This window comes from Manacus vitellinus, unplaced genomic scaffold (genome assembly GCF_001715985.3).
Source record: "Manacus vitellinus isolate BGI_N305 unplaced genomic scaffold, ASM171598v3 scaffold_17_pilon, whole genome shotgun sequence".
Lineage (NCBI taxonomy): Eukaryota > Metazoa > Chordata > Aves > Passeriformes > Pipridae > Manacus > Manacus vitellinus.
Genome location: NW_021939256.1, coordinates 8688365 through 8712870, shown reverse-complemented (window position 1 = coordinate 8712870; position 24506 = coordinate 8688365). Strand labels below are relative to the sequence as shown.

Below are 24506 nucleotides of genomic sequence, written 5' to 3'. Positions count from 1 at the left end.
GCAGTAAATTTTTCCCACCTTGATTTGTTCTTAATGCTGCTTCTTATTATCTGCTGACTTTTCTAGAGGTGCTCCAGCATCAATCCCAGTGACTGTTAATAGCACCCAGTATCTCCACCACCACAGAATTCTGAAGTGTATTTTCTTTTCATTACTTCCTTTTTCACCCCGCTCTGTTCTGTTGCTCCCACTCCTATCATGTGTATGAATTAATCAGACTGACTTGTAGGCTAAACTATGGACTCTTAGGAGCATGTGTAGCTCTTTACACAGAATACATTTTCCAAGACATGAACTGGAAGGTAGTCTCAAATCGTCTGTGGGTTTGGCAGTCCCGCACTGCTTGGCAAAAGCTTCCACTTAATACTGCTTTCAACAAAGTGTCTCCAGCTCTGCTTCTTTCAATAAAGTGTCTCCAGCTCTGCTTCTGTTTTGTTTTGTTTTACAGGACTGTTTACAGGACTACCTTAGCATGTACTTCTCAGCTCCAGTCTGCTGGCACACCAGCCTGAGCACTCCTCCTGACTTTCCCAGTGAGCTAGGAGAGATCTGCATAAACTCACGTGGCGCTTTACTGCAGAGTCAACTCCTTAAAACTCAGGGGGACTCAAAGTCTTCTATAAATGAGGATACTGCTGGAAGGCAGCAGGTTATGGTGTTTATACCGGAAAACATAATAAAGGGATCGGGGGGGGGAAAGCAGGACATGCTTTTGCCATACTTTAATTATTTGCAATCGTATCGTAATCTCTTGCCACTGGTGGTTTGCCAATAAAATGAGTCCTTCCTGTTTTAGAGAGGACACTTCCGTGCTGTTGGCTGTGACCTGCTCACATGCCAAAGGCTCCAGGTTTAGAAAAATAGTCAGCACACCGTGCAGAGCTGTGCTGCTCACAACACATGTGATTTAATTTGAGGACAGAGATACTGAAATGAAGATCATCTAAAGTACCTCAAAAACGGCTAAGATTTAGGAGCCTCCTTAAAGTTACAAATCCATGTGTACCCAAGACTTCTCCAGGTTAGGCAGTGAAGAGACACTCTTGCTTCCACAGAGTATTGACTACTGATCTCCTGGGTCAGAGTGCATGTAGCTGTTCCTCTAGGACAAATTTGGGGAGGTTGGGCTTACCACAAATTTATTTTTTTTCAAAAGCAATGTTTACTTGTTTAAAATGAGGTAGAATATGAACATGAAGGTGAGAAAAATGTGTCCTTAAAACATGGACTCCGTTCTAGTAGGTGAAAGGGAAAATCTTAACCAACTCTTGGGTCTGATACCTCCAAAGCAACAGCAAATGGGAAAAATCAGTTTTGAAAGCAACCACTTTGGTTCATGTAAATAGGTGTAAAAAATTGCTGAGGAAGCTCTGAAGTAAGATGGAAAAAATTAATATGACTTGTTCAGCTGGAGTGGAAAGTGGTGCATTTTTTAAAGTGCTGAGAATAGGAAAAGATGAACATAGGGTTGTTGGGAGATGTATTTGTCTCTGAAACTTCAGTGACTGCAGTAATTAAGCAGCACCAAGGAACATATTTTCAAGGCAGGTAGGGAACTGGTGGAGTGCTAGCAGAGACAGGGGCAGCACATTAGTGATGTACAAACATCTTGCCTCTGCTGTAACTTCTCCTTGTGCTGCTCTAGGTCCACACGCTTCCTTCCCTCCTCCTTCCCCTCTTTGTGTCTCTCTTTCTCTCATTTCTTTCTCTTTCTTTCTTAACATGAGGCTAATTCATACACTTTTTATTAGCACCAATAGGGCAAGGACAGAGGCTGAATCTGCCAGGCAAATTTGTATGCCCAATTCACAAGATTGTCAGGCTGCTCTCATTCCCAGAACTACCTGTCCTTAAAAACACTTCTTGTAACAGAAGTGACATTGTAAACAAGACAAGTGTCCCCAATGAGCAAATGAAGCTTTTCAGAATTAAGTTTTCAGTAATATGTGTCAGCAGTTAGTCAATTGCTTTCTTAACCTGATTGTGGCATTGCACTCCTTGTAACAATAAATATTACATTCATTTTGTTCTTTTATAGGAAAAGAAAAATGGAGGTAAGGAATTATAACTTGGGAATGTGAGGACGGAAGGAAGACTGTAACTGGGACATGTATTTGAGGCAAGATGCCTTGAAAACCTCTTTCAGATTTGGTTTTTTCTCTCTGTGACCTTGTCCAGTCCTTTTAGGTTTCTTTTACTGCAGCACATGTGACTATAGGATGGCAAGAGAAACTCCCTTCTCCATCATGTGAGAACAAGAGGCAGTTCCCCTCAGTCTCCAATGTTGACATGCATGCATCCCTGCACCGACTTCATGTCGCACCATCACCAACATATTGGCATACATGAGGAGCACAAGCCTGCTGTCTCTTGAGTTGCTCCCTGCATGCAGGTGACGCGAGTTGTGTTTGCACATAGGGTTTCCATGGGGGTATGCTCTGTGACTGCCCTGCCAGTCACAGCACTGATGGGTGTGAGCTCTCCTTTTTTTCTAAGAGGAAAGCAAGACCCTAAATGGATCAGAAATTATCCTTATTGTCACAGTATCCTGGAGCCCTTGGCTTGTTGGGGTGTCCCAGCTGCAGGAGTGGGGTATCTGTGCTTTTTCTCCAGTCAACCCCAGCCCCAAGAGTATTGGTGGCCCACCCTGAATGTACAGCACACAAATTGGGGCTTAGTGAACACCCATCAATGTTTTGATCGAGGGTTCATTTCTAGTCACCTTCTCCTCCTTTGTCTGGCTCCCACAGTCCCATGGATGCTGTGGGATTCATTCCCCTGACCCAGGTTTTCCTCTGGGGCCCTACACAACTCCCAAGGCCAGAGGTTCAAAACCTTCTGCTTAGCTGTTCTGCTTTTGTCTGAACTCTCTGTGAAATACAATTAGCACATATTTACCTAGTTGAGAGGCACATTGTAAGGCCTAATGAATGATTTCACAGTACCTGATGTGGTGAAAAGCCTAGAAGAACCTGATAAGGAGGTGAGCTTTACTTAATTAAGTTAACCTTCAGATTAATTGAGCTGCTTTCTAAAAAAAATGCAGTGTGAGAACACACAGCTCCTGCAGGGCTGTAGTCTCGTTTCTGGGCCTGCACTCATTAGATGCAGCCAAACACAGTATCTGTCAGAGGGTATGTACATTGCTGGGGCGCACGCTGATCCTCTCTGCTTATTTATGCTTTACAAAGTGTAAATTTCAGAAATAAATTGTTGATCTACTCTGCATGCAGTGAAACTTTGCCCAAGGCTGGAATGGTGATTTTTTTTCCCTGTGCATCTCCTTGCTCTTTTGGATGATGCCCTCATGCTGCTATTTCAGTTTCTAACCAAGCAATTATCCAGCTACATATATGTGCAGCAAGCACACTGAGCACAGCTGCCTCCCCAGTGACTTCAAGGAAACTCAGATGTCTCTTTCCCTCCTTTTATTGAATTGACCCTTTGTACATTATCTTATAATTCTTTTTCTTTAACAATTTATGGCTGTAAAGGTATATCGTTTTAAAGCCCTCTTTCCTGTCTGGACCGATTGCAATTCTTTTTCTTTCTTTCTTTCTTTCTTTCTTTCTTTCTTTCTTTCTTTCTTTCTTTCTTTCTTTCTTTCTTTCTTTCTTTCTTTCTTTCTTTCTTTCTTTCTTTCTTTCTTTCTTTCTTTCTTTCTTTCTTTCTTTCTTTCTTTCTTTCTTTCTTTCTTTCTTTCTTTCTTTCTTTCTTTCTTTCTTTCTTTCTTTCTTTCTTTCTTTCTCTCTCTCTTTCTCTCTTTCTCTCTTTCTTTTTCTTTCTTTCTTTCTTTCTTTTTCTTTCTTTCTTTCTTTCTTTCTCTTTCTTTCTTTCTTTCTCTCTCTCTTTCTCTCTTTCTCTCTTTTTCTTTCTTTCTTTCTTTCTTTCTTTCTTTCTTTCTTTCTTTCTTTCTTTCTTTCTTTCTTTTCTTTCTTTCTTTCTTTCTTTCTCTCTTTCTTTTTCTTTCTTTCTTTCTTTCTCTCTTTCTTTCTCTCTTTCTCTCTTTTCTTTCTTTTCTTTCTTTCTTTTCTTTTATAATGAATAATTAGCTAGGGACTTTTTGCATAGGCTTTTGATTTCAGTGCCTCACTGTAGGGCCCCTTCCCGCTCAAGTGTAAAAGGCAGAGAGGTTGCAATAGCAGTGCTCAGCATAAATCCCACCCCACCCCCCTCCGCTGGAAATCTGTCACCCACCTCTTTAGCTCTTGACATGAAAAAAGGAAGAAAGAAGCAATATGTGGGAGAATCTGTGGTGTGTTGTCTGGCAGTCTGACATGCTAATGTTTCTTTTGCTTGGAAACCACTGAAAAGGGAAAGGGCTTGCTGACTTGTTTCTCTTGCTGTCCATGGTCAAGCAGAAGACGCTGAGTGAGAAACCAGAGGTGCTACAGCCAGTAGGCCATGCAGAAGCACATGTCTATGTGCAGATGAAACTCAGTCAGCATAAAGTTCTCAGAAGATGCTGAATGCCAACCTAGGTGGAAGAAGACAGAGGACAAACAGTGTCACTCAGTGGAAGTGGGGCAGAGGGGAAGGGAACCCTCAGTGATGCAGGGTGTGACGCAGGACTCCAAAGAGCTCATCACAAGCCCAAGAGCACTCCTGAACAGGGGACTGTACCAAAAAGGGCCTCTTCCAAGTCTGTGCTAGCTGTGTCTGATGGGAAATCTTTCAAACTGTGTAGCAGTTGGGGTGGTTATTTTGTCTTCCTGGGGTGAAAACAGTGAACAGAGCCAGCATGACTAGACAGTGATACCTGGTGTCATCAGGAGCTGCTTTGCATCTAGTGGAGCTTTAATTGTGTAAACCTGTTGGTTAATAAATAGTTTAATCGTAGTTTTACATAGTAGGCAAAAACTACTTGTTTGTTTTTTTCCTGGGAAAATGTAGAATTCCGAGGAATGATGAAGACTCACTTGAGAGTTGATGTGAGTATCTGTGGCTTTGAGTGATCTACCAAATCTCAGAAAATACACCAGTCTTAAAGAAAAAGCAGATATAAAATGGAAAAATGAGTGGTTTACCTTTAATGGAAAGATCTGTAGTCTAATCTAGCATAGGACTAATCTATACATGCATATCTTTATAAATTTAAAGATTAGTTCTTCCAGTTCATACTCATCATGCTTATAAGATACATTTTAGGGGACAGAAAACATGTAAGCAAGGAAGCGAACTTAAGCCATTTCTTATTTGTTGCTTTTGATCATGTCAGCTCAGAGTCCTCAGAAAGAGATCTAACAGAAATATTTACAGTGACACAGATGACAATACACACCCTAGGGTTTGGCTCAGGCAAGTGAGATATCCAGGCAAATGACTTGTTCTTACTGAAGAAGAAAAAAAAGCATTCAAATGTGTCATTTAATGCATGCCATAGTTGTAGAAGGGTGTTTTTTATACAGGGGGCCACTGATGTATTTCCTTACAGACAGAATATATCACTGTAAGCCAGCCTGCCTGTTTTATTTTGTGTATCTGTCTATACATTCACTTCCTATTCTAATTTAATTTCAAGAAGATGAACTTCCATGAAGAGATTTATTATGGATGTAATGATTTCAGACTTTAAAAGTGAGCCACAGGTGATTTTAAAAGATGAGATAAACTTTCAAATACATCAAATGTCTCATTGGATGAAACATTAAGATGAGCTTGATTTTATCTGCATTTTCTGCAAATGCCCAAATTAGCTTTCACACTATCTAAAAGGATGTGGAGATCTGGGTTTGCATTTGTGAATCTGAAGGCTGGGGCTGGCTATCACCTGGTGTCTGAATGGGAAACTGGATTTTTTTGGTTTTGGATACAGCCCACATTTCTCTAAGAAATTTTCTCTTTGTCATTTGGAAACTTTGTCCAGACACAATCTGGAGACTTTGGCTGTTTGTCAGAAGTTTCTGAGTGCTAAACAAAGCTTGCCAAGGGGGCAACACCGTACCTAGTTGTGCTTCACAGCTAGGATGTGGGTCTGTGGCTTGATTTCTTTCTGCACATGTGCACAGGCAGCAGGCTGTGAACCGCAACATAACCTTTGCTTGTAAACTGTCTCCTGAAGCCCTGTTAGCTGGGGCTGGACCCAGTTTCCCACTGTCTCTTCAAATCTATGGATGGCTGAGAATGTCTGCATGGGATGTATCCATGCTCCCCATGCAAAGAGAAACCGTCAGTTCCCATTTGTAGTCAAGATTAAATGACAGCATCACATGCAACTACAAAAGAAAAGTATCCAGGAGGGAGTACGTGATCTGTCCTCCCACTTCAGTTCTCTACTGCTAGATCAAAGCTGCCAGGAACTTAAAGGGGCAGTTCCAGAAAAAACCTAATCCCCCACTTGCTAGTGCTTGCCATTTAGTGGTAAGGTTTGTGATAACTGGTGTTTTCCCCAGTGCCCCAGTTCTTTGAATCACACAGCTTGGTGCGAATTGTTTTCTTAAATGTTAATTTCTAGGAAAAAAAAAGCCTGGAGACATGACCAGAGTCCTTCTTTCTCAATGAGAAGTGAAAAGAAAAAGGGTAAAACTTATTCTTTTAAGCAGTAAATGTTAAGCTTTTCTGAGACATAACCTATGTTTTTTTAAAGTGTAGCTGTGACAACAACGTGCAACGATTACACAACACAGTATAACAATGCTTCCTACTGCCATCACTACCTCCTTACCTTGCTAATCCTTTCTGCTTCTCCATCTCCTTCTTCCTGGGGTTACTCCAACCCCCATTTCCCCTCTTTAGTGCCTTTCCCAGGCTTTCCTCCCTCCTCAGCACCTCCCTGTGCTCCTCCTAGTCACAGCGAGCACCCAGTGAGCACCAGCAGGGCCTTTAGTCCACTTCTCATGTCCCTTCCACCTGTGGCACTTTCTCACTCCTGGCTCCTGGTGGCTTTCAGGGGCACAATCACACAGAGCTTGCTGCCTCTGATTTGGTGTTGAGGTTCACAGGACTCCCCGACGCTTCTGTAGCAGCTGGGGTTTGCCATCGCAGGGGGTATGCAGCTGCAGCAAGAGGTACCAGAGGGTCACAACTCCCAAAATTGATCTTCTCAAGGTGAAGGCACCTCATATGACCTACCTTAACAAGGAGAAAGATACAGGAGAAACAAATAATGTCGGTGGTTGTATAAAAGGAACAGAAATGGGGAGGGAGAAAAGGGTTGGATTTCAGACTTAATATTTTGTAGTGTTTTACAATTTAGGCTTAATTTTTTTATCCAGTTGAAATTTAGTCCGTGGGGCTGTGATTGCTGCCTGTGGAAAGAAAGGCAAGGGAGGCAGCTGCACAAGGAAACTTCTGCTCATGGTGTCCTCTGGCCGTGGGTTCCCCTGACACTCACTGGAAAAAGGTAAACTCCTCTGCAGGACAATTCAAAGCAGAAAATTAACTCCATGTTCTCCTTTTTCCGTCAAAGGCCAAAGTTCCCCTTTCTGAATAATGCCTTCTCTGCTTTTCTTAACACATTGCTTTGTTGGATTAAATGGGGCTCAGCGTGTGAGTTGACCTGGACAACCATTGGCAAGCATATATAAAAGCTACAACTGTGAGGAACAATTGCAGGGAGGGCTGTCATGCAGCTCTGCAGGCTGCTCTGGCTCAGAGCAGAGGAGAATTGGCAGTAAAGAGTGATGGCTTTATTTGTACACTAGTTTCAGGTGTAAACAACAACTGCTTCATGCAAAACCTTCTGTTCATAAAGCTCTTCTCTTGCCTATGGAGCTATTTAGCAATCACTAAACCCTGTTCAAGTGCAGATGCTGGTTTTTCATTCTGAAAAGATATATATGTGTATTTCCTTCTGATAACTTAGTGTTGCTACCAACAGCTATCAGCAACATCTGCTTGAAATAACTCTTCTGGCCTGTTTCTCTCCCCTGCTATACGTCTTTCCAATCCTACTCAATTTCTATCTAACCAGGGGCAGTCTTGGCTTATGGTGCTGGACTAACTGTGAGTCAAGTGTGAAAATGTGCCTGCACACATCAAGTGACAGTCACATATGCAATCGGGCGCAGCTGTAAAGGAAAATGAGCTCTGTGTGTTACCACTGCAGCAGGAGTCTGTCTGCAGGTACCAAGGTTTAACTTCCAGAGGTTGCTGAGATGAGGTGCTGATCATCTTCAGTTTCCAGGAATTGCTGTGGCTGGTGAGACCAAAAAGCTTCATTCCTTGTAGAAGCCTTACCCCTAGTAATACCCTACCCTTGCCCTGCAAACCTTTTCTATGTAACTTTTGCAAATACTTACTGGATGTGCAAGCACTGCAGGACTTAATGGTGCTATTATGGTTAGCGGGAGTTTACATTTTCTTTTTTCATGCAAAAAGTGCCACCTCCACCAAGGCCCATTAAGGTCTTGCTGTCTCCAGCTGATGCTAAATATACCATTTAGAGTCCTTCTGACCCTCTCAAGAATGTAGCTTACTTCCTGGGCAATTTCCACAAGTATCCAGGACTCACCGGAGATCATAAACTCCCACCGGCAGCATGAAGCCCCTGAAGCATATATGCAGAGTTGCTTGCAAATCTACCTCAGAGCAAAACATAAGAAGCCCAGAAAGAAGACACCCAAGCTCTGCAGAGGTATGCCCATGCTTATAGGCGTTTCCAAGTGATAACAAAGCCAGGGATGGGCTACACAAATGACTGTGGGAGAATGAGAGCAACTCAGCTGGGTGTGGGGAACCCTGCATTCAGGTAACTATTCAGAGAATTGGGTTCAGTTCTCTTTGGAGGAAGATCTGAACCCACTTCCAGATCAAGACATCCTACTCACCAGCCTACTTGAGAATCTCCAAATCACATTTATTCACACCATCTTCCTTTGGCCACATGAGGAAAAGCTTGCCAGGGCATTTCTACTGTTCCAGAGAGTGAGATGGCTATCTGATTGGCTTCTCCTTCTGTCTGTTCCAGAAAAGCAGAGGAAGGGTCTGAGCTCATTTAACTCTGAGCAGCAGAGTTTTGAGGACCCTTCTCCATGCCATCTCACTCTCCCTTGAGTTAAGGGTCTAACCCAGAGCTTTGCATTCCCATGTATGGGCCATTCACTTGAGAGTTGTGTTCAATGATCCTTGTGAGTCCCTTTCAACTCAGAATATTCTGTGATTCTGTGTCCCATGTCTGTGTGTGATCGGTGGCCACTGCATGGAGTGCAGCCCTGTCCAGACATCGTTAACGGGCAGAGAGTCATTCAGTAAACCCTCACAGTGAGAGGCTATTACCAGCCTTCTCTCCCTCCTGCTTTCTCCCTCTGGCTCTGCCCCCAAATCCATTTGCTATTACCAGGGCTGTTCTTGTCCCTGCAGCAAAATCAGCATGATGCACTTGAACACTTCCCAGGACCAGGGCAGCTTCTTGTAAACTGCAGTGTTTAAGCTATGGTGTAAGCACCAATGTGGGTGAGGAGCTAGTGCCCCACACCCCTCTGTTGGTTCTGTGAAGGTGCAGGTAACCACTAGCTGGAGTTGGATAGCAGGAAATAACACTTATGTGAAAACAGTCTTAAACTAAGTGAATAGGAGGCAAAACCCTACATATCTCTCAGATTTAAGCTTAAGGTGCTTTACAAGCTCCTAGGAAGCAAATTTCATGGTGCTGTTGGCAAGTTTTATAGGTAAGCGTTTAATCCTTGTTCTGTTAATAAGACAACTAATGCACAGAGAGCGTGATCTTCCCCTCAGTTTTACAATGTACCATCAACCATGCAAAATCTTTCCAGCCCAGAATGGCAGGGTCTTTTCTGCACCTCTGGGCATGACACACATACAGCAGAACACCTGGTGTGGGATAACGGAAGCCAGACAGATGCAGAGCCTCCAGGGATTGCAGAAATTCTTGCTGATTTTGTTTGGCATGGGGTGCATTCAGGAGTGATCTGCCTAGGGCCACAGCTCAGTCTGTGCACCTCTATCTGAAAGCCATGGCCTGAACTCTGGTCTCTGAGCCCTCCCTACTCCTGTGCTTGGGCCGGGCTCTGCTTCCCTTGGCACAAACGAGGGAGCTCTACGGGCTCCATCAATTTCCTAAGAACCAAAAAAGTTAATGGTAGAAGTGCTCTTTTTTGAAACATTAGTACTTGACAGCTCCTGCCAAGTATTAGCAGGGCAGCAAAATCTCTCTACATAAATTGTGTTGTAATTAGCATGATTTGTTTAATGTCACCTTGTCTGGCTGTCTGAGAAACTGTCTCAAAACGTAAAAGCACCACGCTTTTCAGTTGAGAGAGTGGACTCTGACTGCACTAAGACATTTTTATTTCTCTCAATTTTTTACAATGGCCTTTTCAAGTCATTCAGACTGGTCAGTTTAAGCCAAGTCAGGCAAGAATTCCCAGATGAGGAAAATAAGACATAATAACAACAAGCATCAAAATTTCTTAATAGAGGCAATATGCTAATAATTGATGGATGCTGTATTTGGTATGAAGGGCAACACAGTAAAAACATCCTGATGGCCCAAAAATACTTTGTACATATGCAAAAAAGCTGTTTTGAGGGGAAGCAATAGAAAGGGTGGGAGGAGAAAGTAGTTTTCTTGCTGGAAAGGGGTGTTCAGGGCTGGTGTCTCCTATGCTGGTCTCCCTGAGCTGCACACCCATGTCTGAAGGGTCAGCACAAGGGAGTGATGGCAATTTTTCCACCAGGTGGCAACAAGGAGAGTAATAGGAAAGCAAGACTAGAGAGGAACTGGGTAGCAGCACTGTGGCATCCCAGTGGACTCCAATACATTAAAAAAGCCCCAGCTTGAATGTGGTTCCATTGACCAGAGCACAGAAAAAGCTCATGACAGACAGAGGAGGAAAAGTGGTCAGGTCTTACCCTTGGGTGCAGGAACCTGATAAAATGACTTATCTTCCTCATCCCATGAACGTCACCAGCAACCCAAGAAACAGAAAGAGAAAAAAATGATTGTAGGGCCTTTTCAAGCATGAGAAATGTTTGGGGATGAGAAAGATGCAGAAGGAACACTAGATGCCCAGCTCAACAGCAGCATTTTTCAACTTTAATGTTCCTTGCAAGTATTTTGCTTTTATTCCAACTAATTGAACAAATGTCTTAAAATTCACAACACAAACTGAATTTGATTAAATCTAACTTGGTTCATATGATAAAGCACTGCAGTTAGAATGCAGCTAGAAAAATACATTATGCTAGGACAAATAGGTATGGTTAACTTCAATAAGAACCGAGGTAAATTGCTTTTTGCGTGAGATGTGCAATTTTACCTCAGTACAACTTTAATCAAAGTAAAATATTATAGGGCAAGGGAAAAAAAAACCCTCACAATGTAATGTTTTGTCTAACAACAACTCAGGAAAACTTCAGGTTTAAATTGCTAAATAATGCCAGGACTATACATTATCTGTACTCAGTTACTATGTAAACAATTAAGTTAAGGCAATATCTGGCTATGAACTAATTTATATTTATAACAGACCAAAAAAAGCCACAGATGGGAATGCAAGCTGTCCATCAGAAGTTTGTCTGCTACCAAAACTTTCACTGAAAGGGGAAGAATGAAAATAAATGCAGGTATTTAAATGGAATTTTCATTCCCACTTATACCGGTGTTTTTGCAGCCAAATGAAACAGAATGTAAATTAAACATAGCTAATAAATGGGATAGAAAGTATAAACCTTGCATTTGTGAGAAGGAATGTTGCTCTTTGCTCCTCAGTAGTCCATAGCTGATGTTCTGTTACCCACACTGGGTGCTTCAAATTCCCACTTATGGCCCATTGCAGCCTATCTTCTTTTTGGGGAGGACCTGCTCTTTTTTGAGAGGACTAACACTGCTATGCTGCTACCATTCTCTGCTTTGATTATATGGATGCCTGCTTGTGACAGAGCAGGATCACCTGCAATCCCTTTCTCGCAGGGCCGTAGCCGGAGTTGTGCCTCCATTTAGGACAGAGAGGGAGGCTAGGGTAGCTCTGACACACCACAGCACAATCCAGATGCTGGGAAAAAGCTCAATCTTTGGTTGCATCTGGGATTGCCATCCCTGTGGCCAGGATGGGAAGACACTGACAAGCAGCTTCCAATAGAACCTCAGAAGGGTTTCACACTCCCATATTTCTGTGTGCCACAGGAATGTATTGCCTAACTTGTAGTTGGGGTAGACACAGAATCTACAGGGGGATGCCTGACCGTATCAGAAGTGGGTGACACAGAAGAAATGGGCTTCTTTGTTCACTGCAAGAGTCCTTTGCCTCCAGCACACCCTCTCTTTGCAGGTTTCCCCCTCAGCTTTCCAGCTGGGCACTGCAACCAGCCAGCGTAACTGCAGAAGAGGAAACAACACTGGAGGGTAGGAGTCATCAAACCTTGTGCTGGTGAATCATCAAGCTGCAGGCTTCTGAGACCAAAAAAAACCCCACCTACACATCTGTCTGCCATGGATAGAATGGAGGGAAGTTTTCTGACAGTTCGTGATCTGTGTTTTGCTGCCCATAAGCTGCATGGCTGAATAGAGAGAGAAGAACTCACTGCAGGTCTGAATCTGAGCAGCAGCTGTGTGGGAACAAGGGGTGCTTGCTGCCTTTGTCACAGCAGTCAATGTAACCCCCTGGTCTCCATCCCTCAGTTCAACAGAGAAAGGGCACGGGAGATGTGTTTCAGCTAGCAATTCTGAGAGGATCTTCATGGAGGGTAGCAACTTGAAGAGCCACCAGAAATGCCTCAAGAGAACTAGTAAGGCAGTTCTTCATCACACTGTCAGCTGGAGTAAGAATAAACTAAAGCAAATGTGCAAAACCTAGATTAAAGTTAAATGTTTGATAGAGGCAAGATAATGATTCATTAGATAGAAGACAATCTTGACAGTTTAGCACTAAGGACTGCATACAGTCATTTCTCAGAGAGATAAAGGATTTGTTGTCTCACCATTCAGTATGCTTTTTATTGACCATCCCACCAAAACCATCTTCATCTGGATTTTATGTGAGAACTTTAGCTTCTGGGAGGCAAGACAAGAAGGGACATGACAACCTCCACTGTTGCACAGAAACTAATTCTGGGATTATGGAAAGGTGACATGTGCTCTCAGGCATCCTTCACACTCAACACTGAGCTTGAGGGAGACTTTTGCATGGTACCCTAACCTTGAGCACCTAACTTTAACCCTGAGCTATAAGGCTAGTTTGGCTGTGGAGTGAGGCAGAGGTGGAGAAAGACAGGCACTTCCTTCCAGTGGGGTTTCACAAGAGATAGAGCAGGGTCCTGTGTTAGGTCACTTGGCCAATCAGAAACTCCAGAATGGGAATCAGGATTCCTTCTGGGAATGTAGAGGACATGGAGGTGTGAACAAGCTAGTGCCTGCCAGTGCACAGAGCTGATGTAAACCAGGGGTTTCAGCCTTGCCAACAGACTAGTGAATCTCCTTTCTGGATGACCCTAGAAAGAAAATGGGACCAAGCAGCCTCTTTGCAGAGGTCAGTGAACAGCTCCAGTTACCTCTTACTGTCCCTCAAAGCTGTGAGGACCCTGGAAGTCAAACCCACTAAAGGGGTGACCTGAGATGAGACCACAGCCTACCTGAGAAAATAGGAGAGCACTGAAGGGAATTACAGACAATTTCTGCTTTGGAGAAGGCTCTCTCCCTCCTTTGGGATGGACCTAGTGTCTCTTTATATGACCACATGCCTCCTAATTTCACAGGGAGCTCTGGATCAGTTGTCAGCAGGAAAATGGGCTGGTAAAGGCTGAGAACCAACTAGTTTTCCCTGCCTTCCTTCTTTTCTCTGTGCCCTCATCCCTGGCACATTGCGAAGCACAGCCCCTGCCTCCTCATACCAGAAGGCCAGTAGGGAGGGGAGACAGGAGCTGCAGGAAAAGCAGGGTCTTCTGGTGCTCTTGGGGCACAGACTGAGCACATCCAACTGACTATGGCCCCCTGGGCATTGCCTCTGCTAACCTTACCTGGTCAGTACCTTATCTTGAGCTAGGAATGCCTCCCATGCCAGGGAAGGTGTTTTCACACAAGGACTTGGACTCGTGCTTTAACAGCCTACCTTACTTCTACTATTTTTGCAGACTGTCTAAAGGAGTGAAGCATGTTCATCTGACTCCAGCTGAAATTCAGCAAATCTTACTAGTCTTCAGAAAATGTGTCTTTGTGCCTACAGGACAATTTTTAATCTGCCACATCTAATGATCCAGGTACTGTTCAGGTCAGACCAGGAGGTCTTGAGGGCAGAGACAGATGTTCTGTTCTGTGTGGCACCTCCTCCTCCTCAGATGCCTTCCTTCAACAAAGGATCTACCATCTCTGTCTCTTGGATCTCTTGGGGATCAACCAAACTTCTCTGCTCCATGTTTTCAGTTGTGATTTATTCATGTACTTCCTATTAGACCCAGAAATCATTTTTTTTCTCTTTCCAGCCCCTCAGTTTTATTAGTGCACAAGTGTGCTTGTTGCACAGAGTCTCACATGTGATGGGATTTAACCAGGAGCATTTCAACCAGCCAGATCAGAAACCACCTCCTCTTGGCTGCACACATATCACTGTCTCAAAATGCAACACTTCATGTAATTTTGATTCTGACAGTAAAGGCTGCACTGAAATCTCATCTGGGCTTGTTAGTGATATATCGACTTAAAATACCCACTTTAGAGAAGGCTAGGAAAGCAAAGCAAGAAAAACTCAAATCTCCCACTAAAGCCAATCCTTTCTAAGGAGAATGGGCAACTTGTGAAATAGAAGTATTTTCAGTGCCAGGGAGAAAGATACTGTGTATTTCAACAAAGCCCAGATATTTCTGAGTGATGTAGTCTTAATAATTCAGGTTTAGTAAGTGTAGTTATTGCCACAGTCTGAGGCCACACTGGAAAAAACTGATTACTCACCTCATGCTGTCTATAACTGGGTCTTTGCTGCGGCCCCCAGACAGTTTAAGCTGTGCTGGCCATAAAACAATTTAGAAGATTTTCCCAGTGCAGGCAGGCTTGAAGAAGAAGCCAGTTTATTGCAATTCATGTAAGTGAAAAATACATGACATTAAGTTGCTTCCTGGAGCCATTCCTAAATGAATAATGGATAAACAATGTCAGTGACCACCCCTTGCCCTTAACTGAGGCACAAGAAAAGAACACCCGTGGTTGAAGGTTTTGTTCAGCCTGTTGGGAAGCTTCCCAGCAGAAGGAGTCCCAGGCAGAAAGAGGCACCTGCCACTGCTTTATATGGAGATTACTTTCCCCATGACCACTCACTCCCCTATAAATTTCTTCTGCTCTGTGGATTTACACACTAAAAATATGTAATAGGGAAGGAATATAAACTCTCACTTTGTGGTATCGCTGGCTCGCATATTGCAGCTCAGCAGTCATGGACAGCATCCAGCATTAACGCTCAAAGGCAGCTGCCATATTTATGACTTCTCCAGCCTCACAAGAGCATGAAAAGCTGGCAAAGAGTGATTGAAGCACAGCTGAATGAAATGCATAGTATAAAGAGGCCAAAAATAAAATATTTTTTGAGTCTGGATTCCTAAAGTAATGGGGTTTATGCAATACAGCTTGTCTGGGCAAGGATGTGTGTGTAGCAGGTGCTCTTTCCACAAGCCCCACACCATATTTTGATCCTACTGAGCTGCTGCCAATGACTTTTGACAGGGGGGATCAGCAGTCTTGGAGGCAATTCAGTTTGCATGTGATGGATGGAAACAGATGCTTATGCCTCATAGGTAGAAAGGCTAATAAACTCATTATTATTAGGCATCAGACTATTAAGAGAAGGTAGACGTTTTTGAAACTGCACCCACTTATTCTGCAGCCCACAGAAGATCCCCTCCATGGCTTAAACTGGCTGAAAAATATCTCTGTGTATGTTTCAAATGCATTTACCAGCTTCTTCAGAAAAAAACCCCATATATTTCTGATGTGCAGCTCACCTGGGAAGGGTTGGCTACACTCACAGAGTCTTTTTCTGGTACCCTCTGTTTCTCTAAAATTACGTGCGGATGCAGATGCTGCTCCACGGGGGCAAGGCTGCCATCACCCAGCCCAGGCTTTGCTGAGGGCACAGCGTGCACTGCTGCTTGTGAATTACACTGCTGCATGTGCAATGTGAAGTGGGCACTTGAATTTATAGTATCTATTCAGACTTCTTGGTAAGCAGAGAAAGGGAACATTGCCATATATGGAAGGTAGGCAAACGGCATTGGGAAGGTTTTCCAAGGTGTGCTCTGCCACATAGTGAATGATTTTTATACTTCACAGACCAGTAAATGGCCAAATTGGGCTTGAGGAGGAGGAGGGATAAGTTCAAAAATCTACAGTCAGAGAACAGTTTTGCAATACATTTGGATACACATCCAAATGCCACTGCTTCCATTAAGAAGACTCCCAGAATATCCTGATTTCCACAGTAGGTAAAGAAATCATAATAATGAATGCAATTACATCAAAGACAGTCCATTACCTGTGCTTATAACTAATGTGATCATGGTGCAGCAGTGATGAGTGGATATTCACTGCTTCTTATTGCAAACAATAGCAGTACTTGGGTTTTTGCACCCACATTTATAATATAGTAAGAGGGGAGAAATTTCATAGCAGTGGCTAGTATCAAATGCCTCCATCCAGAGAAGGCTGTGAGCACACTGATGTTCAGAGGTGAAAAAGCACCAACAGTTTTCATTTCATCATTTTTAAAATCAGATCACTTGCTCGGGTGCTGCTGTGATTGATAATGCCAGTGCTTGCTTCAGAAATGTCCGTGCTCACACCTCTGTGAAGAATATCCAGAAGAGTAGTCCAGGACTAGGAAGGAAGTTTTTGCCTACACTGCATCTGAATGAAATGGAGCTCACACTGTGGTAGTGATTATTTCAGGTTTGTGGAATTGAAGAAAGCTCTCTCTCGCCACATATGGTATCAGCTTTCACTCAAACCTCTCCCAAACAGTAAAAACTTCTTACTTTATTGCAGCCACTAAAGCAGGATTAAATATATGACCAATTTGTAAGTTGAGATCCCTTTGACTCTGAAGAGAGCCTGAAGCAATGATTCAAAACTATGTGAACTTTCAACTTCAGCTCACTCAGGGCTGTGGGCTCTTCAGTTGTAAGCTGTGTTTTTCCAAGCTTTTTTTTTCTTTCTTTTGCTTTTGCTACAAGGTTCGTTATTTTGCAGACAATGGGTCTTTCTGCCCTGCAGGGATTTATTTATCACTGCTGACCCTCTGCATCTTCTCCACATGGAAGAACTAATTGGATGTACTTTCTGCACATGACCAAAGCAGGGAAACTCAGAGCTGTAGGCCAGGGAACTGAGCTGTCTAGAGGGTAGAGAAGCACCTGATACCTAGGAAAACTAAATGTCAGAGTCTTACAACAATATCTTTCCTTTCTTCCCATAGAGGAACCGGGACATACTGAACTGAATTCACCAGACTGCCTACGAAGGTCTGTGGAAACCTTCAGGGAGCAGTGAAAAACAACTACCCAGATAATCCCTGACAAAAACCAGCTCAGGGGCATTAGATGTCTGTGAATATACAAAACAATATATATTCTATGGGATACTAAGAGTTCAGGACATTTCTTAAAATTGCAGTGCAATTACCACAAAATTACAGTGGCATTTTTACACTGTCAGGACTTCCATGTGCTACCCTGTGGCTGGTGTATATGATTGGGCAGGAACAACTGCTGCTTTTCAACCAAGAAAAAAAAAAAAGGCATTTATTTAATATATTTAATGTATTTCCAGATAGGGTTGTATTTATTATAATTAAATGTTGCAAAATGCCATGTTGTAATCTTAAGCATTTTTCTATTTCTTTATTCCTAAAGACACCAGAATCCTGAAATTATTGTATTTGGGAAAAGTGATGGGATTGCCAAGACTTTATGCTGTAAGTCTTTAGGAGTTTAGTAGATTTATTATTTTCCTTCAAATGAATGCCTTCTTGTCATTGTCAACCTTCCACTGCTTATCCCCACCTCCAACTCCTTAGATCCAAGCCTAAAAAAAGAAGCTCTTTGGAGCTTGATGCTTTGCTTGTATCTGTGTTAGAGAAACTGTGCTATTCTGGAAACACTCAGGTTTCTCCAAATAGTTCTTCCAGGGGTAACATCATGCATGGTTTTCATCTCAGCCATAAGAACTTTCACTGGTCTCCTATCAAGTACCACCAGCAAAACCCCAAGTACTGGCAAGGCCTAAAAAATGTGTGTGTATGTGACTACGTGCACATGGATGTATGCACATAGGATCATTTATTCTCATGAAAGAGAGGTTTAATGGCCAGTTTTGAAACCACCCCAGCACCATTACAGCAGACTTATCCTGCAGGCTTGCTCTGACATACAGCACTGACACAGACTTGCAGATCTGACCCAGCCACCACTGGGAGGTTTACTGATGGGATATGTCTTTTGCTCTGGACAAGCCATCACCTCTGTCTGTCCCTGCAGTGGAGGCAGAGGAGGGTTCTACATGCCTGTATGATGGCCTATGCCTCAGGAAAGCCCCTGCCTAGGCTGTGTCAGCTTAGGTTTGCATGAAGGCAGCTTTGTACAGGGATGGGACTGCGCTACACCAGAATATCACCCCCACACTTGTGCTGATCAGCAGCAGCACAGTTTCTTACGCAGACTGAGTTGTACGTTTCTCTTCAAGAAATATTTTATCAACCTTGACTGGAATAAAAGCACTGACACACGGGGAAAACTGTCTGCTATTATTTTACAGTTATAAAGAACATGAATCGCATGATGAACCAAATTCTCCTATTGCAAAGATTATTTGTTACATGAAACAGCTAAAACAGCAGAAAGAAGCCATTCCTGGAATTCACAAGGAAAAAGATTTTTCTTTACAGCAGCAAAGCAGCACCATTGTCCCACTCAGCATATTAACACTCACAGTAAAAGATGGCAGTTGCAAAAATGTGGGGGAGTACAATTAAATCAGTATTTCTTAAATAGTTCTGGAGTGTGCAAGCTGATATTTTGGAATAATAATGGAGAATGCACCATGTTCTGAGCTGTCAGAGTTTCTGAGGGGGCAGATTCAAAGGTCTTGTGTCACTTAATACCTCCAAATCTCCAGATGAATGGAACAGGAGCAAACAAGACAGGGTGTTGTATTTGCATGTTGGATGAGCTATATTTTGTTTTCTTTTTTTCTTTTTTTAAGCAAATCCATAATTTAAATGCTGCTGTGATTGAAAACTAAAATTGCACAGTATCATACACAGATCTCCTACAGATAGTATGAGTTGGTGCATATGTGTGTGCGTGTGTTTGTGCTGTAATTTAAAATATAACATTACTCCAAGCTAAAAACATTTAGGAAACTCCTTTGAGAGAAAGTCTTCACCTCAAAAAGGGGATCCATGGTAATGAAAATCAGTGTGGCAGCCAGAAATAGCATTTAAACCTTTACCAGAAAGATATGGCACATCAAAGAAGTTAAATCAATCTTCCATCCTTCCATCCCAAATATCACGCCTGCAAGACAAGCATCCCCTTCTCTGTGCTGACAACTACGCAGTTGTTACTTGTCCCCATCAGTGTACACTGCATGCTGTCTTTGCCACCACCCTCTCTCTCCATCTCCAGACATCTGATCTGCAGTCAATGATCTGGATTAACAGGAGCAGTTTTGCATGGGCAGTGACACTGCAAAATACAGTGAAACCGAAGAAATGTGGACCTTTACCTTGTGGGCAGCCACAGACGCTGGGATTTCGGTTTGCAGCATGGCTGAGACTAAACTTGGTATCATAACAAAGTGTGGGTCTAAATAAAAGTTGCCTTAAACCCCCAGGAGATTTGCTGCTTCTACGTGATGACAGTTGTTAGAGAGCAGCTCTCCTACAGAAACAACCATACCAAATATAGCGTGCTGGAGTAAATGCAAGAGGCAATGCTGGAAGAACACAAAAAATGTTTTGCTTTCTCTCTGAATGCAACGCTATTTCTGTGAGAGGTCAAATAGATGCCATATCTTAAGGGATTTGGGTATTTGTCCCTCTAGCTCTGTGATTCCCTCAGTTATTAATACAACGCAGCCATTTTCAGAAGCTCCTGGTCTTTCCTGAGGCTGTGCTTTGGGTTGAGAAACTCCTTCATGTACCAGCCCCAGAGAAGCTGGTGAGCAACATTCTCTCCCAGATGACTGCCAGCTGCATTGAACGTAGGCCACCAGGATGCCCTAATTGTGTCACCTTTCCTACTGGTCTGCTGTTGATCGGTTTCCCAGATAGTCTTGATTCAGCCATGTATTCATGCAGGCAGAAGATGCAATTGGGAGAGGAAGCAGCCAAACACAGTCATACAGACATTTGCCTGCTTTACCACAATGGTGTATTTTCATAGAATGATAGAATGTCTGGGGTTGGAAGGGACTTTAAAGATCCTCTGCTTCCCACCTCCCTGCCATGGACACGGACACCTTCCACCAGACCATTTTCTGTCAACTTCTCTGCTGTCCCTTTCCTCCAGTTCTGCTCAGAATGGCATGTGGATTCCTCACGCAGCTGCTGTGACCCACAGGAACTTTGCAAGCCTGTAAGACAGAAAAGTAGTGACCTTGCCTGGAAACTTAGGTACACCAAAGCCAAAGGGAAAGCTCTTCCAGTCCATGGAATGCCTGGATTTTTACCTGCGGATTTTAACCTTTGTGTTCAAAGCACAGCAGGCAGCAGTGCTCGTAAAGGAGCTTATAGGAAGATTCATTCTTTGGCCTTTTTTTCCACACAAGTTTTCTTCTGTGCATCCACTTTTTTTTTTTTTTTAATTTTTTAAAAATTTTTTAAATTTTTTTCTTATTTGGAGTTCTTCTAACTTCAGCACACAAAGCAGAATGCAGCAAAACCCCTTGTATGTCAGTACAAAACTGTAGCAAGAAATGGTTTCGATTGAAGCTGAACCAGCTTTCACCTACCTCGATCCATAACCCTTTCCGCTCCCCTGAGAAGCAACCTTACTGGAAAATGCTGCAAGCAGACGAGTCTGGTGTGGGTCTGTGGCAAGCCAGAATAAAACACAGTCACACTGCTAAGTGCTGCTCTGGGCTGTGAGAGGGATAAGATGTCCCAGCCCTTTTGTGTCCCTACAAAGTACATGTTTCCACACTGCAAAACGCGGGTCTCGCTTGCTATGGGGAGAGACAGAAACTGAGTGATACTTTCCTTAATGACCCTTGCTATAACATGCCCCTATGGGTACCAAAGGTGGACTTGCCTAAATAAAAGTGAGTGTTTGGACTGCTACGAAATGGGAGATGTCATAGGGTATGGCTGGGCCATCTGTGACTGCCAGCGCGGCGGAGCTTGCCTGATGCTTGAAACATCATCAACAATCTCAGCTATAAGCTCCCACCATTTCATTTTAAAATTAAAGCAATTTTATGAGTAATAGGAGCACATTCATGCTTGGAAACAGTAGAGCACTTAGAATCCTTTTCTATTTCAGCACTAGAAAAAAGAAAGGGACAAAGTACCAGGAAATATTGTTTCTTGGCTGAACCCTTGTAGACTGAGTTTTGGTCCAGAGTGGGTTTTTTTTGCATGACTCAGTGGTAAGTTTCTGAACAAAGAACTTTATGATACAGAGGCAATACTGTAAAAAGCATTTAACTCTAGATGTGCTGGAGGAAGTTTTGAAAACTTCTGCTATCTTCTCAGAGCAGTGCTTGCAAACAGATTGAAACCTTCCTTGGGGATTTCTGTAACAAAGTGGGTAAAAATTTAAGTGCTTTGTAATCTCTGTGAGAAGAGATAGTATCAGGTAGAGTAGATAATTTGAAATACTTAGAGCAATGATGCTTTTGAAAGCCTTACTTCATTCTCGGAAAAACTAGTTAGTAGCAAAATTACCTTCCAAAAGCTTCTCTGCATACTCTCCTAATGAACTTCTGATTTACATGCAGGTTTTAGATATGACTTGTCTCTTCTAATGTAATTTTCTTCCTTTTATTCTAGGCAGATTTCTGTTTTAGGGGGAAGTATTATGTAGTGTAGATAGCTGCTGTGGAGGAATTATTACAAATACCTCATTTGTAAAGCTTTTGTTCTTCCACTCTGAAACCCCACATCTCACTTCTCCAAGGAGGAGAGGATATTGTGTTTGACTTATGACAAAGCCTAAAGCATTCTTAGGATTAACTGCAACTAATCACTAAAACATGCCTTCTCATTTTGGGACTGTTGTGATTCTTCAACATAGGAAAAGTGCTTCCTATTTCAAAATCTATTTCACTTCTAATTTTTTTTTCTCTCCCCAAAGGCTAGGTCTGGGCCTGTGCCTTCCTTATCAGCATGTCTATTAATGTCAAGACTGAGGACATGAGAAGGTTGAAGTGACCAGTGCACGGCAGTGAAAAAGATGCCAGTACAAGGATCAAGACCAAAAGTGATCAGACTTCAGACAGAGAAGGAGTAGGAAAATTGCTGAGGTCTCCACATAGGTGTCTGATAACAGTCCCACCAAGGTGAAAGTAAAACTGTCTTACAACTCAGCCTCTTCTCCCTAGTGCCCGTGGAGGCAGCTTCCAGCATGACACATCCCATCTTTGCCTCTCCAGGTAAGACTGGGATATCAGTATGAGAATTAGGCAAATTTTTACTTCTTTTGATATATAGTAACTGCTGTATCTATGATAGGATATATTTATGTAATTTATTGAAGGATAATGCTGAAGAAAGGGATGTCAGATGCTGTGCTGGTATTTAGAAAACTGACCACTAATCTAGTGATTTCCAAAAAGCCACTCTGAGTTACAGCATGGAATAGAAATTGTCTCAAAAAGTGAAATAAACTTGTGCTTCAGGGCATAAACAAGCTTCATGAAAGGTTGGGATAGGAATAATATCCCCTTCTGACACATTACTTTATAATTGCAGAGTATGGGACTGCTTGCATCGTTCTCTGAAGGGTCTAGTGCTGGTACTTCTAGACACTAGGTAAGTAATTTTTTACATTTATAGGTTCTTCAACTTCTTTCAATGGAAATATAAGTTTTCAAGGACATTTTACACAGGTCAAATACTATATAGAGACAAAGAACTTCATTTCCTCAATTACATTTCATGATCGCATAAGGGGTAGTTCACAGATGCCCGGGGACTGATGAACCTCATGATGAAAACCACAAGATAACTCAGACCAAGAATCAGATTCTGTCTGACAGTTTTCTAATACCTGATGTCTTTAAACCAATGCTTGATTTTTATTTTTTCTAATTGCAGAAGACATGCTTCAGTTCAGCCAGAAAATATGAACTTGAGGGAAGAACTTAAAAGTCTGTGGCAAGTTTATAAGGACTGATGTGCCATTTGATTGTAATTGTTTAATTCTAGACTGAAAATCAATGAATATACAAAATTTCATATTTCTAAGAAAACAAAGACATAAATCTACAGCCATGTTGGCAAATGATGTGCAGATATCTCCTTGGGGAATCTGCAAAGAAGGCCCACATTTGTGGGAAGGGTGTTCCCAGGATTATGTCACCTACATGTATCATGAAGGAATTTTCTCCTTGGCTGCTCAGATGAGGATTTTTAACAGTTACCTCCCATTTACTCCATAACATTTCATTGCTGAGTAACTCATACTTCTTCACACTGTTTTAGTTTGATGGCATGTACAAGTAATGCAGAGACCTTTCTTTCCTAGAGAAAATTAAGAAAATAATTAATTCTTTCACTCAGCAACTCAACTGAATTCAATTCAATTCAGGTTCATTCTTTTAGGAAAGGTATTTAGCTAATTTTGTCAAATTAAAATATGAAAGGAAAAATGTCATGCTTCCTCCACTGAGAATTTTATTTTGCAGAGGGAGAAACTAGCATAAAGCCTTAGAAGGCTCAACTCATATCTGTAATTTCTGCATATTACTAAACACTAGCATACACATATATACATGGCACAAAATCTCAGCAATGCACTTTTCATGTTGATTTGGCTTTTTGGTTTCATTTGTGAGATTTTCTTTTCCTTATATTTACTTTAATAAAGTAAATATATAAAGTGTATTTGCCAGATGCATTATATGCATTATATGCATCTGTGTAATAACAGGACAGGAATGTCAGCTGCACTCCATCCCTTAAGAGAGAGAGAAAAAATATTATCTGGAAATATCTATGGCACAGGGCCCTGCTGGCAGCTGCTGATCTCATTCCTATCCCTCACATGGGGTTGTTAACACAAAGACACATCAGGGAATGGCCGAGTATTGGTAAGGCCATGACCAAAGTGAATATTGATTCTCTTTTTCCTTGGTGTGACTGGCTGCGTAGAAAACACTGATCACCAGTGCAGCCTTGAGAGAAGGTTGAATGAATTCATAGAAGAGAAACTCCCCTGAGAGCTACTGAATACACAGAAAACCAGTCTGGCTCAGGATGTGTCTGGGCTGCTAAAGGCTGTAAAGTACTTGGAGGACAGGGGAGATGCCGCTTGCACTTCTCTGATCTCATGCTCCTCGTTCCAAAATCAGCTTTTGGGCGTTTGCATTAGCTGCTCTTGTTTCATTATGCTTTTATTTACTGTTT

General features: G+C 42.4%; 1 long non-coding RNA gene across 1 annotated transcript in view; it reads left to right on the top strand.

The window, feature by feature from the left end:
- LOC108639177 overlaps positions 1-22904 on the top strand; it is a 73504-nt gene extending 50600 nt beyond the window's left edge. Inside the window, exons 2-3 of the long non-coding RNA XR_003915673.1 lie at positions 22234-22531; positions 22851-22904. This is a non-coding gene — a long non-coding RNA (uncharacterized LOC108639177). The remainder of the gene's footprint in view (positions 1-22233; positions 22532-22850) is intronic.
- Positions 22905-24506: the final 1602 nt, after the last annotated feature.